The 17,227-nt window shown below is 31.1% G+C and overlaps 1 protein-coding gene across 1 annotated transcript in view; it reads right to left on the bottom strand.

Annotated features, from left to right (window-relative positions):
- Positions 1 to 17,227, bottom strand: part of LOC107439055 (neuropilin and tolloid-like protein 2) — an 88,765-nt gene that overhangs the window by 53,079 nt on the left and 18,459 nt on the right. The window lies entirely within an intron of this gene.

Below are 17,227 nucleotides of genomic sequence, written 5' to 3'. Positions count from 1 at the left end.
ATTCATTCTACGCTTTTTCAAATCAATCCAGTTGCTACAACACATATTTTGACAAACAGTAAAATGCATTCTATTCCTAGCTCGTTTAAATGGACATGCCATAAAATTCTTCATATTTTACATGGACTTAAAAGCCTACAAATAAGAATAGTTAAGACTCATAAATATCTGTAAAACATTGTTATTTCTTCTAAATAACGAATTCCTAACTAATTCAAACCCCAGGAATGATGTATTGGACTATCATTTAGGTAGAATATAGAGGATTTTAAAATTTGCTTTCGACTGCTTTTATGTGTTCTTCTATTACAAGTTTTTAAACGACACCCAAATGGGCCCTTTTCAGTGACTAAGAATCGAAAGAATCTACAACATTTTTACTGAAAATATGATTAGGATTTGTTTTCACCCTTTTAACATCTCCTCTTTTTAAAATACTTTCTATAACAAAATGGAGATGATTTAAATTTATGTTACCATCTGGAATGAAAAGTAATTGACTCTGTCCTTTAAACTAAATCTGCGATATTTAACTATTTCGTATTTTACCGGATAAACTTACTTCAACCAAGACTTAGATAAAGATGATTTGAGTTCATGTTACCATCAGAAACAAATAAAATAGATAAGCATTTAAGGAAAAATCAATTAAATGAGTGAAACCTCGAAGTATTGGTTCATTATATATTTCTTTTTATTTATTTAGAAAATTAAATTTTTAAATTTACTTTAATTAAAAAAAAGAAAGAAATGAAAAAAAGAAATATTGATGTTATAAGAAAGAGACATTTGATGAAGGCAGGAAATAATATCCAGTTTTCTTCATCCGAAAGGAATCTATCTTTGGAGGAAAGACTTTCTCATAAGCTGTGTATCCTCCTAGGAAAGGGTTTAACTGACGTCCCGCACATTAATCTTGATTTAGTTTCCGCCGGAATCTGGGTTTTTTTTCCCCGGAAGAAAAAGTCGTTTATCCACAGAACATGCTTTTGAAAACGATGTTCCTTATCCTTCAGAGTAAATTTTCATCCAGTTATATGATCCATTGCTTTAGCAGTCAATTCCTCCAAAAGGAATATTCTTATGGATTTTATCCTTCACGGTTTCCAGAAAATAACTCACTTTACCGAACATTTACATTTTTTTATTTATTTATCACGCATGTATTTTGGGAATTAAAAGTAAGAATTGTATTTTCTGAACTAATGAACACATTCAAAGAAGGAATCATAGAGAAATATTTATTCAAATAAAGAGATGTGTAATTTCTTTAAGGAAAACATAGGTGCATGAGGAACAATTATTTCCTCAAAAAATGCCAGGAAAATCAAGATTATTTTTAATAACATAAAAATGTGGAAGGATATATATATATATATATATATATATATATATATATATATATATATATATATATATATATATATATATATATATATATATATATATATATATATATATATATATATATATATATATATATATATATATATATATATATATATATATATATATATATATATATATATATATATATATATATATATATATATATATATATATATATATATATATATATATATATATATATATATATATATATATATATTCAACTTGTATCAGATTCAAATAACAAATTCAAATGGTTACACAAAATATCTAGCAATGAGTTATTCAAAATCAGTAAGCAAAAACAGATAGAAATAGAAATCAGAGAATGCACTATCAGAAAGCCGGAAGAATTCATAGTAAAACAGGTGCTGGATTAGACACCCTCTGAGGTAAACGACAGAGGGGTTAACCTAAAATTACGTGACGAATTATTTAAAGACCATGAACAAAACATGAAAAGAAAGTACAGAGTGAGATGAAGAGTCACGACTAAGGCCTTATGCTCCCTACGAAGTGAAGAGGTGCAAGATGAAGAATTTCTGTTTCATCTTCAGGTGCGATAATGCAAAATGGGTTTTATCTGTTCTATGAGTTTCATCTTGCACTTCAAGGAGAAAAAAATATTCTCGGATATACATACTATTGAGTTAGGCAAAAATAACAAAAGCAATTGCAAAGCAGTGCACTCTTTAAGAGGACACTATATGGCGTGAAAAACTGCTCAGTTCAAATTCTGCTTCACCTCCATGGGTATTTTAAAAGAGACCAGGTAAGCCTACTGTAAAAGTTGAAGTTTTCAAAGTTTCAAAACGTAAACAAATTATTACATGGTAACTTCCCCCTTGTGCTAGCTCAAATAATCCATATATATATAATAATTTGAAACTTCGTCATTTACTTTTGTGTTTACCTACACTCATTTCTTCCCTAAACTTCAGATTCTGTTGAAATAGCCATGAAGGACTTCACCTGCGCGTCTTCTTAAGATAACTACTTACCCTTCACGCAAACTATTTCGGTTGCAATTTTTAGATATTTAAAAATAATTTGAAATAATTATACATATTACAATTAGGAATGATATATGGCATTCAAGAAAAATATACCTTGATTTATTTAGCTACAAATGTTCAAAGTATAATTGCAATCTCATAGAAGTACAACTACACTGTTAGAATTCTTTCATTCTGAAATTACGGTAAAATAACCGGCTTCAGTCTGTCCATCCGATTAAGCACAAAATGTATGGTTAGAATCCTTTTTTTACCTCTACGGTTTTGAATCCATTTACATCTGGTACAGTTAAAAAAAACACGAATAAAAATGACACAGTTCTGCAACCATTTAAAAATTGCATAGTTTTAAAACATAAAAATAAAACTTAAACGGACATCTGTGGGCGATGCGACACTTATTCGTATTCCAATAGCACGCGGTGAAAGAGTGCAGGACACTGAAATCTCTTCATGTATTGAAAGAATGGAAGAAGAGTGCAGGACACTGGAATCTCTTTATGTATTGAAAGAATGGAAGAAGAGTGCAGGACACTGGAATCTCTTCATGTATTGAGAGAATGGAAGAAGAGTGCAGGGCACTGGAATCTCTTCATGCATTGAAAGAATGGAAGAAGAGTGCAGGGCACTGGAATCTCTTCATGCATTGAAAGAATGGAAGAAGAGTGCAGGACACTGGAATCTCTTCATGTATTGAGAGAATGGAAGAAGAGTGCAGGACACTGGAATCTCTTCATGTATTGAAAGAATGGAAGAAGAGTACAGGACACTGGAATCTCTTCATGCATTGAAAGAATGGAAGAAGAGTGCAGGGCACTGGAATCTCTTCATGCATTGAAAGAATGGAAGAAGAGTGCAGGACACTGGAATCTCTTCATGCATTGAAAGAATGGAAGAAGAGTGCAGGACACTGGAATCTCTTCATGCATTGAAAGAATGGAAGAAGAGTGCAGGACACTGGAATCTCTTCATGTATTGAAAGAATGGAAGAAGAGTGCAGGACACTGGAATCTCTTCATGTATTGAAAGAATGGAAGAAGAGTGCAGGACACTGGAATCTCTTCATGTATTGAGAGAATGGAAGAAGAGTGCAAGACACTGGAATCTCTTCATATATTGAGAGAATGGAACAAATAATGTGGTGCCAACACTGGGATTCAAACTCCTGTTCAGCTGGACATGAGATTGTCCGATTAGCCACCTCAGCTACAGTATGTACCTAGCAGCACGGAAACAGAATGGCTTCATAAAGTGGTCCTAGTTGGCACGGAATATCATTTTTTGTGGTTATTGGACGGTTTTGGTGGCCTACATTAAAATAACAATGAAATAAATTGCTATTTAATTATCTCTGCCGAAAAATTTCTAACAGTGTACATGACAAATATCTAATTTTCAATCAATACCATCATTATTATTGGTGCAACATATCGGAGTGAGCTTTGGCCTTCTCTTAGCTTTGCATTCATTTTTTCTATTTATTCTGTAGCTTTTAGTTACTTAGAAAGTCTCTCAATAATTTTCGCCAATAACATTAATTAGCAATAGGGTGAAAAATAAATTCTTAAGTTACAGAATGAGGCCCACAAACTACGTTAACTAATTCCACTCATTATGGCGTATTAAGTTCAACTTTCAAAAATTTTAAAATTTGCCCTTGAAAATCTGATCAAAAGTTATGCAAAGGGATATTATTTTTCAAACAATAAAAATGTGTTGTTCTGTCGTCGTATGTGGCTATGAGATGGTTGGTATAAACGTTTACATTTTTTTAATTTTTGAATAAGGATACAAAGATTCATCACATAATCTGAGTAGTCAATTTTGGTCACCCAAACGGAAAATTACACAACCAAAGAATGACGGACTTAAAGTATTGCTCAGCAAGAAAAATGTGTTCCTCCATGTCTATGCACTATGTTTCACTAACTCTGGCCTTTAAACAGTTCCCGTATTTTTTTTCCATGGGAAACAATTTATCACACATTCACACAAAAAATGCGAAATTAAAACCTCGAGTAGTTCTCGAGCACCAGAACTCTAGTATGTTTGACTCACTCCTTTATGCGAACAAACTTCCATTCCAAACAGCTGACAACTAATAAAAAAAAGTTTTAAAAAAAAACACGAAAAAAAGCTTTGTAATAAAGTAAGTAAAAGTGAAGGTAGTATTCCAGGGTAGAAACAAAAATGTCATTAGAATCGACAATCATTGTATTTCTGATCGACCTGCATTGGTTCTCAAGTTTCATTAAAACGCCTCTTTTTCCTTTAAAATTGTTAGGCATCATTCAATTTAAATTACAGCTACGTCATGCATAAATTATAGTAAGCATAAGTAGAATTAAATTATAAAACACTTAATTTGTTACTGTAAACCATTATTCGCGATCGCAACGCTCGAGTACGCCGTCTAGCGGGAGCCTGTAAATATCAGACATTAATTTATCACGTTTTCATTTAGTTGCATCAAAATCGTTGACAGAATCAGACGCCATTTTCTAGCAGCAAATAAGAAACAAAATTTCCCTAAGGAAAAGGCCGAAGAACTTGAAAAAAATCTCCAAAATATTAGTAAATCTTTCAGGAACAGAACACGCCAAACATTTGAAGAAAAATTGCTCAATATTTTTTAATTTCTATTATCAACAAACTTGCAACTGATGACTTCCGATTTCGGATACTGTTACAGATGTGAGTATTAAGGTAAAATGCATTTCTTCTGTCTTCAATTCATTACGAATTAAAGTGAAGTCAACATTGCTTTCGTCATTCCAGTGAATAAATATGAATTCAGAACATACAGAATTGTAATAGTTATAGCATATTCTTCTTCGTTATAGAATAGTATAAATTTCTGTATCCATATAATTCGGAAAACAACAATAAAAAATTATCCAAGTTACATGAAATAGTGCCATTTGTGCTGATTCTTAATTAATTTTAATCGTTTTCTTGGTAAGTATTTTTTAGTTTTGAAAGAATAAATTCCACTAGAATTCAGCTATTGTGTTTTTAGCTACATATTCAAATTCATATCAATTATAAAATTTTGCTGTGTAGTATGTTATCTAAAAGTAATGAAGGGATAAACTATGTATCTATTATTTGAGAATAAAGTTTTCAAACAAGGAACTTATCATTTTGGAATTCTCCGGGAATTATAAATCAGGTAAGTGCAATGATTTTTACAATAAAAAATATGCTTGTAAATATTTTTTTTTCATTTGATGATGGTTCTCTACAGAGTGGTTTTTTTTACGTCTGATTAAGAACTATAAGAATAATAAAAAAAGAAACAATATGAAAGTTTTTATTTCAATGTAAAGAATTCTTAAAATCGTTTTTTTATCCTAAGAATTCTTTATTTTCCGTTTTTTAGTTTATAATTTTTTGATAAAAATTGTTCTCAAAATGCTTTTTTTGAAAAATTAAATGGCATAACATTATGTGTTTATGTATACTTCTTGTATATTCCAATGCTTGAAGTAATATGATTCAGAAAAGTATGGGATAAAAATTCGGTACTTACGTATTAACGCCACCGCCGCTACAGATTTGGCGGTTTTAAGTGCCGCTAATCTACACTTAAAATTTATGCGACAATTCATAAAATAAAACACTTTATTTAAGTAGTCAATCGGATTTCGGTGGAAAATGAGCCGATATAGAGTTTAGCATAGATTCAAAACAATCATATCGCCATATGAACTCTGATAAATAAGATTCCAAATGAAATAACATTTCCAAAACGTACGTTTACCCAAATAAAGTTTTATGTTGTGGGAATTGGTACATTTTCGTTTCTTCGGTAAAATATTTCCCTCCTGAAAAAATAAAATTGCATCTTGTTTTGTTTTTGGCAAATCCCAAAGACGAATTTTCGTAGCACTAAAAATGGCGACAAAAAAGAATTGTTTTTTTGTTTTTGTTTCGTCAGTTTTCTTTATTTTACGTTTCTTAGTTTCTAAATAATGTGTTTACAAAATTAAATTTCATAAAATTATGAGGCTTGTGTATACTTTTTGTTCATTTTAATTTTTGAAGTAATATGATTCTTAAAACTATAGAATGTAAAGTTTAAATGGGCCTTTCATGTTATATCATTAAATTTAGTAAAACTATTTCTCGGGCATTAGGTTTTAACTCTTATAAGAATATACATATTTTTTTCTGTTAATGTACAAATTTTTTTCCGATGTGTTTTGGATATTCCTTCTCTAATAAAAAGAGATACCATTTTGTTTTCGTTTGCATAAGAAAGAATATCAAGCATTTTTCTTTTTTAAATTTAATTAGCCACAATAAAGAAGGAACGTTGCAATGCTACGTGCTACATTAACGACGTCTCTAGAGTAACTGAATGACTGTTCATATAGAAATCGCAGGTATTAGTCTCATACAACAACGCCCCCTATAGTTCGTTGCGATCGCGAATTGCATTTTCAATTTCAGAAATAAAATAAAAATCTGAGTTTTTGAAATCGAAAATCCTTTTAAACCTTTTAAATTTAGTAAGCAATCTAAATTTTATTGTTTCAACCTTGCTCGTTTTTGTTGTGTGTGTTTTGAAGTTGTGTGAGAGAAAAATAATGTTTGCAAAAAGTGCTAAATATCCAATAAAATTCCTGGAACTAAGTATATACTTGAGGCTCCTCTGCTTATTGGCGACCGATCGTAAAAAATGCGAGTCAAGGAATAGTTGTTTCCGAGTTCTTCATAAAAACGTGACCGGAGAATGAATTCAAGAAGATCTTGTCTAATATGGATAAGAGTTTGTTTCCGTGCCGCTGAATCAGCCAAAGAAAGAATCAACTTGGCCAAACATTTTCCACTTTGATCTATCTGGACAACATTTCAATTGGCGAGGAAACTTTTCAGAGAATAATTCTATTTCTTTTTTTTTTTTCATTTTGATGTCATTATCTTAAAAGTCGAAAGAGGGTTGTGTTCGAAATGGTTATTTTTAAAATTCTTATGAATAAAATATGATTTATTTTGAAAAGAGAATTTTGTGACAAGCGATGAAGGATTTGGGTTGATAAGTTACATTTTATTCTTGGTTCATGAATTTTAAAATATAATTTCTGTTACTGTTTTTTTAGAGAGTAGCAAATAATTGTTTAAAACTTTCTTCCTTTTATAACGTAACATTGATTGACTGACTAGTAGATGTATAAAAATAATTAATTATCAATTAATTAAAATTAATATTAAAAAGGCATACAACATAATAAATTATAATAATAATAAATTATAATCACAAATGGTAGATTAGTGAATTAAAATAAAATGGATTTCGACTACCAAATTGGCATAAATTTGCACAGATAATATAAATTGCTCCTGGAATTGAAGTATAAATAGAGTTCACAATTACAAAAGTGGCATAAATTACCACAAATAATTTAAACTATTTGGCTAATTAAATTATAAGTCGAGTGTAATCGCAAAAGTGGCATAAATTAACATCATTAATATGAGGGGAACCGGAAAGTAATGTCGTTTCGGGGCATTAAATATCCGTTAATCTTAAAAACCAATTCATTTTTTTTCCCCAATCCATTTCAATTCATTTTTGATCTAGCATTGAAAGGTCGTTGCTAACAAAGGTGGATACATTATTGATTAAAAATAAAATCTTTATAACAAACATCAAATGCACCGAAGCGACATTACTTTCCGGTTCCCCTAATAATAGACACTGATTACGGAATTAAAATATAAATAGAGTACAATTACAAAAGTAGCATGAACTATCATCACAAATAATTGCAAAATACAGAGTGTCATAAAAAAGACGCATAAATCAACATCACAAATAATAGAAACAGCTCGTAGAATTAAAATATAAATTCCAAAAGCGCGATCTTTTATTTTTGGAGGAAAAAAATCCATTTGGCTTCTAATAACAAGTAATTAAGAGTGTTGTAATTGGGGAAAGAAATCGGGTAAAGCTTTTCAAGATAACTAACCTCACACGTTCAATAGTTATAAAGAAAAATTATATGGAAGCATGTAAATATTATGCATAGTATATTATTATATAAACATGAAACTTTATATTTTGATTTGAATTTACACTAAATTTAATTTTATCGAAGTTTCTATCCAGTTTTCAATGTCGAAATTTGTTGTTGTTGTTGACGTATGCCTTGTTTAGGCAGAGCGATTGTTCTTGTGCGATTGTTAGCGGTGCGATTGTTCTTGTTTTTCCAGTGGCGCCATCTATGGCCAAGAATTCTGCCACACCTGTTTATAGGGCGGACCCATTCATGCATCCATTCATTCAGCCACGGATCGTAATTTTGACCTGAATCAGAGAACGATCGATCTCCAACCCAGTACCCTCAGAGGTATTGATTTGTTATGGAAACATGGAGGACTTTTTTCGACTTGACAGATTTAACATGCATCAGTCACTTTACTACACGGGGAGTCTTCGGCCGGTGGGATTCGAACCCACGAACTCTCGGACATGGGCCCAGTGCCCCACCGACCAGGCTATTCAGGCCCAATGTCGAAATTTGATTTGAAAAAGTAAACACATAGGAAAAAATAAGCAAGGGAAAAAAATAAATACGTTATCGAAATCTAGTGAATCACAATTGATGATAGCAAAAATCAGAAACATCGAAACCTGTTTGATCGTCAGATAAAGTTTTATTTTTCCAATAATTGCCTTTCAAATGCTCTTTTTTTTCGACAATCAAATAGGTCTTGGAAGTTTTTATTCATGTCTCCGTCCTCTAAAATGATTCGTCAAATGTCTATAAAGTTTTTCTTTTTTGATAACTTTTCTATTTTTTTCAACTTTATTTTTCACAAGGTTTCTTATATGCACGACGACTACACAACATTCTTTAAGACATTACTGTCAATTAAAACATCAAAAGTTGAATATGATTAATTTTATACCCTTAATGTCTTGTTGAAAACTACAACTTTCTACCAACAAACTAAAGTTAAGCATTATTTCAATGGGATGTAACACTAATTTATTCTGATGAAAATGACTATAATGTAGCACTTTATTCCAGTGAAAGGTTTCCTAGTCAAACTCATTAATTATTAATAGGAACATGTTAATTACTTGCAAGAATATACCTGAAACTGAGCTCTTGGGATCAATTGATTAGTTTCGAAATGCAATCGGAGGAGGGGGGGGGGTAAAAATAGAGGGAGATAAGAGATAAAATGCCGTCAGTGCTATTATCAGGCCTATGAAGTCGGAGTCGCATAAAATTTTGCAGGAATGGGAGTTAGAGTTGGAAATATTTTCTCGACTCTGACTCCAGTTGAAAAAAGGTTAGTTTCTGCAACATAAAAGAAATAAAATAAGGTTTTTGATATTTTGAAAATTATTTAGAGGAATATTATGAATTATGTAAACAAAATTTATACTCGAATGAATATTATAAAAAATTTTTTAAAGTGTGACTTATCACAAATTTAATTAATAATATTAGAACATTTGAGTCTATGTTTAACTAAATTATTAAAAAAGAACACAGAAAATTATTGAATAAAAAAATACTACAGTTATGCATGAGTTATTAATAAGCTTTCTTTTAATTTGACCAAATTTATTTAACTAAATTACTAAATTAATCCTAAAAATAAAAATGAATTAAATGTATCATTTGTAATAGTTTCCTAGCTCAAGAATATTTACTACGTAGTTTTTTTGATGGAAGGCGTTTAGGTATGTGAGAGTGTTAGTTGATGCTAACTAGTTCTTATTGTTTTCAAATTTGATTATTGAGTACAAAATTATTAAATCATGATGGTATTCCATTGATGGACCAACATAAATAGGATGGTTACCACCTTGAATTTCCATCAGAAACCATCATACAGCGTGATGGGGCCATCATATCTGCCCAACAACACAAGTTAAGAATTGCCACCATTTCGTGTTGGGCCAACATAGCATGAATTCTTATAATGGGTCAACAAAAAAAAAAACATCACGATCCAACATAAATTACTGGTTACCAATTATAATTTTCCATCACAAACCATCATGTTTTTTGTTGGGACCTTCAAGACTGCCCATTAAAATTGACTATTAAAATTGACTCGGCTTCATGTTGAGTCAATCACACTCTCTTCGCTTGGCGGGCTTCTTTCATTTAACTTCAAACAGTGGATCTTACCTTAACAAGCGATGATCATTTTAGTTATTCACCGAAGCAAGAGAAGAAAGTGTGTTTTACAACACTGCCGGACACTCACATCATCTTAGTCATAATAGTGATCTGGAATTGGGCTTTTTGAACTATTGGTATTTGAATTTTAAAAAAGTTTTGATTTTCATTGTGGAAATATTTCAAATCTTTTTTGTACAATTAGAATTTGTGATTTTTCAGCGTTAACTGCTGTTTTCCACTTGACGCACCAGTCTTCCATTTATTTTTGGATTTTATGAGAATTCCGGTGTCATCTGCGTTGAAAGCTGTATAGCTATTGTAGCGTATCTACCACTACAAAATTACAACTACAATTCACTAGTATATAAGACATGTTAACTCGACTCTATGTCGGGGTACCTTTTCATAGATGACGGTTGACATGGTCTGTAACTCAACTCTCCCCACATTGGTGACCCGGACGTGATGTGAATACGCCTACCGTGGCAGTAACGCCCACTTCGATATGAACTCGCCTACCTAGACAGTAACGCCTACTTCGATGGATGATACACATTGAACAGTTGACTTGCTACTTGTGACTGCGACATTATCCACCTCCTCGCACTGTTGCTACTCAGTCTCGTCTTGATCACGCACAACGTCGGCTTGCATATACTTGACTGCTAACGGCAACACAGGAGCGACTACGACCGTGAAGTTAATACACCTCTCACATTCAGCGTTACTGTCTAGGTAGGCGAGTTCATATCGAAGTGGGCGTTACTGCCAAGGTAGGCGTGTTCACATCACGTCCGAAGGTCACCAATGTGGGGAGAGTTGAGTTACAGACCATGTCAACCGTCATCTATGAAAAGGTACCCCACATTGGTGACCTTCGGACGTGATGTGAACACGCCTACCTTGGCAGTAACGCCCACTTCGATATGAACTCGCCTACCTAGACAGTAACGCCTACTTCGATGGATGATACACATTGAACAGTTGACTTGCTACTTGTGACTGCGACATTATCCACCTCCTCGCACTGTTGCTACTCACTCTCGTCTTGATCACGCACAACGTCGGCTTGCATATACTTGACTGCTAACGGCAACACAGGAGCGACTACGACCGTGAAGTTAATACACCTCTCACATTCAGCACTCAAAAAATACGGTGATCTTAATATAGCTCTCCCGGCTTCTCACAAAAAACAGCAATGAATCAACTAGTGGTATTCGTTCATCGAATTCTATCACAGAATCTATCGAATTCTATCTGGTGGGGGAGTACTGTAGCGTATCTACCACTGCAAAATTACAACTACAATTCACTAGTATATAAGACATGTTAACTCGACTCTATGTCGGGGTACCTTTTCATAGATGAAGGTTGACATGGTCGATAACTACTCTCCCCACAGCTATTATAGTCGATATTATGGCATCATCTTCACTTTACTCTTTCTCTCCTCATAGAAAAAGTAATAGACTTTTTCTGGTAATTTTCGTTGAATGAACTTTTAATTTTATTTTACCCGACAATTGGTGTTTATAACCAAACAAATTCTTATTTTTAAAATACAGTTGTTATGTAAACATTACTTTATGTTGAAAAAAATTACAATATCGTTAGCATGAGAAAAAGAATACATTATTATTCATTGTGAAATGGTTTATTATAAATGGGTTTATTAAGGATGAAAAACTCCATTATTAACAGCAAATACTACTTGATAGGTTACTAGTCAAGTAAGTGTAAATTAATACGTTCCGCCATCAAACGATGGGTGTTGTTGGTTCACCAATACCAAGAAGTCATTTGATGGTTGACCATCATAGTACTAAAGCAACATTTTCCATCATGAAATGGGGGAAGTTGTTGGGCCAAGAATTTCAAACATAACTTGTTGATTGACCATAATAATACTAAAGCAACATTTTGAATCATGAGATGATGGAATTTATTGGTCAAAAATTTTTTAACATAACATGTTGGTTGACCATCATATAGTAAAATATCATTTTCCAACATGAAATGATGGAAGTTTGTTAGTTCATCAAAATCCATTACAACATGATAGGAATTGTTGGATGATGGTTACTATCAAATAGTGTTAGGCCACCAAGAAAACAACATAAACCATTAAAATATCTTGATGGTCCCATCAAGAATTTTGTCTTGAGATAATATCAAACGTAATTTAAATTTAAAAAAAAACCGCCTACTCTAATCATATACAGGTCTTTCAACTACTACGCTTTTTGTAAAATATTCTCCAGAGCGGTAGACATTTAAAAGCCAAAGCTTTCAGAATTTTCGATAATTTTGCCATCATTTTAAAAGCTTCACTACGTGAGAACTGGAACAAAGCATGTGAACTTTTAATCATTTGTTTGTAGTGGTGCGGAAAATAAGTTTAAAGGAATAAAAAATAATGGATTAAAGCATAAATATAGCTACCACTAGAATAAATTTTTACAAAAAGAGTAGAAAGTTGGCAGTCTTGCATATATAAAAGATAAAAAATGAAATTTGAAATTACAATTTATTACGTAAAAATGGGGATATTTTTTTTAGGGTTTAGTCGAAATTTCAATTGAGTATAAGTCAGAGTCGAGATAAACCTTTCAGTATTGTAAATGATTCCACAGCCCTGGTTGTTGACAGAGCTGTGGATTCGGTAGTTGAAGTCGAAGAAATTTTTGCTGAACCCGTTTGCTATTGAAGTTGATTATATTATATCATTTATATTATATAATTTTATTTATATTATATAATATATATATTATATAATTTGCCTTGCTATTTTTGTTTTTATGAAAATAATGAAATGATTATGTAATTAAAATTGTCAATTTAAAATTTTAATTTTTTATTGTAAAATACTTTTTGAAGTGAACATAATTGTGTTCCAAATTAAAAAAAAATGTTCATAAAAGTATTGAGTCACTTAATTACAGCTCTTGGTCATGAAGATGTAAAACTAATCAATGAAGATTCCAGGGCAAGATTTAAAAATTTTCAAAGTTATGCCTCAGGAGGAAATATGCAATATCTTGCTCCTTTTATTTATTTTACTGTCCACCCATAAAAATAAAGTAATAAAAAACTGAAAATAAAAAAACGGTCATTGAAATTTCAATATACATGAAATATCCAAAGGGCATTTGGAACATCAAAGGGTGAAATGCTCTAAAGCTATTGATTTTTTTCTAAAAATATACTTTTATAGTGCTGAAAGTCCGAACAAAAATTCTAAATCACTTCTTTTTATGTATTTTATTTTCGGTTTAAAGTCATTTATGTTCGAGAGTATCGTTTTATTAGTCTTAAATCTTCTTTTTTAACCTTTAAATGACTAGTAGCTTCGATATCGGTACTTAAAACTGAGAGACGAAGAAGTTTTAAAGAGAAGTGGTAAGACAGAAAAATATAATTGAATGAGATATAAAGTTATTTTGTTTCAGAGTGCTTCGTAATCACCGTCTTTAATCCATATTTTTGGAATCCTCATGCAAAATCGAGTAAGAAAAACGTACATTAGGTTCCTTAAATAAAATTTAAGCGAATTATTAATAAGGAAAGAAATTATTATTGTTTTATTAATTTGACTTCAATTAGTTCGAGAATTATTAACCGTTGAAATTGTAACGAAAAAAACCATGCGAGCTGATCTGCTGTCCACTGAAATACAACTATTTGGCTGAAATTTGACTTGCTAAAAGAACCTATTTTTAATTCGAGAGAGAAAGATAGATGTTGTGTGCCAGTTATAAATCTTAACATTCATATAGAAATTTTTAAATATAAAAAAAAATTAGTGAGATGAAAACTTTTTCACAAGTGAAAGTCTCGTAAACGAATTATATTATTTCTCGTTGTTGAATCCCACAATGTATTCCTTCCATTCAATTTTGTTTTCAAATGCAAAGAACTAATTTTTAAATTCAGGTAAGCCTTCATTTCGTTAGGACAAACATAAATATTTTTTGACAAAATGTTCTTGACTAAAAGGATGGTGTTCTTTTCTTTTTTTGTGGAAAATATTGACTTTCAAAAAAAAAAAAATGATATAAACTTTGATGAATAAGAAACAATTACAGAGGTTGGTGGTGAGCGTAGCGACTGGGGAATGCGTAGCCTCTTACTATCTACAAAAAATGCCTGATTCATTAATAAAAGTATAAAATTTCAACAATGCATTTTTAAAGGCTATTTAGAGTCAAATTCAGCCTTTTAGCTGTTTTATATTAGTTTTATATACTACGTGATTTCTTTTATTCGTTTTGTACTTTTTTTTATTTAAGCCATGAATTTGTATTACATGTTCTGGAATGATTTATTTCAAATTTTAAAAATTCATTCTTAAAATGAACAATAAAACTAAAACTGTTACTAATATGTCTTATTAATAAACTCCTCCTAATTTAATAAGCACTATCAGTCATGTTGTATGAACAGTATACTTAAATTGATGTTACTATAAAGCTAAATAATACGTTTTTTTTTTCTCTCCTGAGCGCTGTTTAGAATTTCGCTACGAAATTAATTTTACCAAAACTTTTCAAATAAGAATTCTGAACATTTACGAGAAATTTTCTTTTAAGGAATGTTCACTCGCAAACAATTTTATGCAATTTGTTTCCTTTAACGTATGCGTTTTATTTTAATGCAAGCAATGCTTTTTAACTCTAAAAACTGCAATTAAAATATGAATGTAAACACCTATTTGAACATACACTGTAAAGAAACTCGGCAAATGTTTAAACAATACTTGGTGCAAAGTTTCTATTTGCACCATAAATTGGTTAAATGAAAAATTGTTTTATTTAGGTTGCACCATAAATTGGTAAATATGATCGAGAAATACATTCATGGCTCAATCGATTGCACCAAACTTTCGTACTATGAGAGGCACAAGCTTTAACTGTGACCGATAACTTATTTTGTAACTGTTGACTAATGGACGATTTTGTTGTCGAAGCTTGCTATCATCTCACGCAAGTTGTCTTTGAAATTGTTTATTTCTTTTGCAGGTAAGTAAACTTTTCGTATTTATTTGCAATAATTACAGTTCATTTCTTTCATATCATCTTTAAAAATCTTGATGTGCATTCTGAAAGTGTTAGTTTCAAATTTCTTCTAGGAATTCGTTGCATGAATAATTAATATTTTAAAATCTATATTAGCTCTTTTTCAGTAAATAAGGAGATGCATCCATTTTATGAGCACAGAAAGTACAATACCAATCACAAATAAACGGTAAATACGGCAATTGTAAGCAGCATAGCTTTCCGCCAAATTTACTGCCGGTGAAAATTTTCTAGGTCAGTGTTTTAATTGCATTCTAACGAACAAAAGAAATTAATAATAGTAAGTACTCTCTGTTAGTATTAAAACTTTTTATCAATACATGTGCTTCATGTTCTATATTGCTCATTTTCGCTTGAAATGTCACATAATTACACGAATTTTTGTCTATGCATTCTTAAATGCTTTTGTAGTAAAATTTTCAAAGCGAATTATACTCCGTTTCACCTCGAGCCTTTGTCATGGAAATTGGGTCTCTTTAAGTTGGTTGGGTGCACAAGATAGGAAAGAAAGTGGCCAATATTGGCATTAAAAGAACAAAACGCTACATTTTCTTATTCGCCAAGAATCTTACTGAAATTTTGAACAAAATACTGACAAGAATAAGATTTTTTTATAGCCTTTAGAAATAAGCTGATTTCTAATTATGATTTTTTGAAAAAACAGATTTTCTTCCTAATATTTTTTAACTAAGCGGAGCATCCGACAACAAAATATCGGATTTAAAAAATTAATAAATATTTTTTTTTATTAAATCTAAATAAAAAAAATTCTTAGATGTTCATAAATACTTTGCTTTCGATAGTTATTTTTCGATGCAATCTTTTTTTTTTTTGTTGCAGTTTTATGTATATTACTTCAGCCCACATCAGTATTTTGTGAGGCGGGGGGGGGGAGAAGTCAGCATAAACATGAATTCGAATATTGTTATTGATCATGAAAAAGGTCATATGTATTCTTTATACTACTTACAGTTTTTTTTTAAAAAATAATAATTTTTTTGAAAAGTTTTTTTTTAATTACAGAAGTAATAGTTTTAATCCGAAATATATCTGCTTCTATGGAACAAAAGAAATTTAACAGAAAAGATAATCCTCACAAGCAGTATACATGTGGAGTTTTAATACCATCCATATGAATACTGCTTGTATGTTCATCAGCTGCCATATCTCGCCCTCTTAGACTCGACACAAACTCTTTGATCTATCCAAGTGACTATGATGCTGTTCATTTAATATTTTAACAATTGACAGTTCCTTCTGCAATTTTTTTGAGGGGGTACCCTGCATAAAATTCAATTAACGATGAGCAGAAATTCTGCTTAGGTGCTTCGACACATTTTATCAGAGAAAATAAATAAATAAATAAAATAAAATAATAATAATATTTTAAATATCAGAACCTTCCTTTCCTTTCCAGGATTTTTGTGGGTGAAAGGAGGCTTAAGATAAAAATACCCCCCCCCCCCCCGAATAATAGTTGGCCTCAAAATATTTCTCAGATGGTGAAATGTTTCAAAAAAAAATTTCTTTTTTTTTTACATAGGAGCAACAATTTCGCAATTTTTTTAATATTGTATTTTAGAAATAGCAT

Source organism: Parasteatoda tepidariorum, chromosome 9 (genome assembly GCF_982258835.1).
Source record: "Parasteatoda tepidariorum strain Cologne lab strain chromosome 9, Ptep-v5.0, whole genome shotgun sequence".
NCBI classification, from domain to species: Eukaryota; Metazoa; Arthropoda; class Arachnida; order Araneae; family Theridiidae; genus Parasteatoda; species Parasteatoda tepidariorum.
Note: the sequence above shows the minus strand (reverse complement) of the source record. Positions and strands in the feature narration are given on the sequence as shown.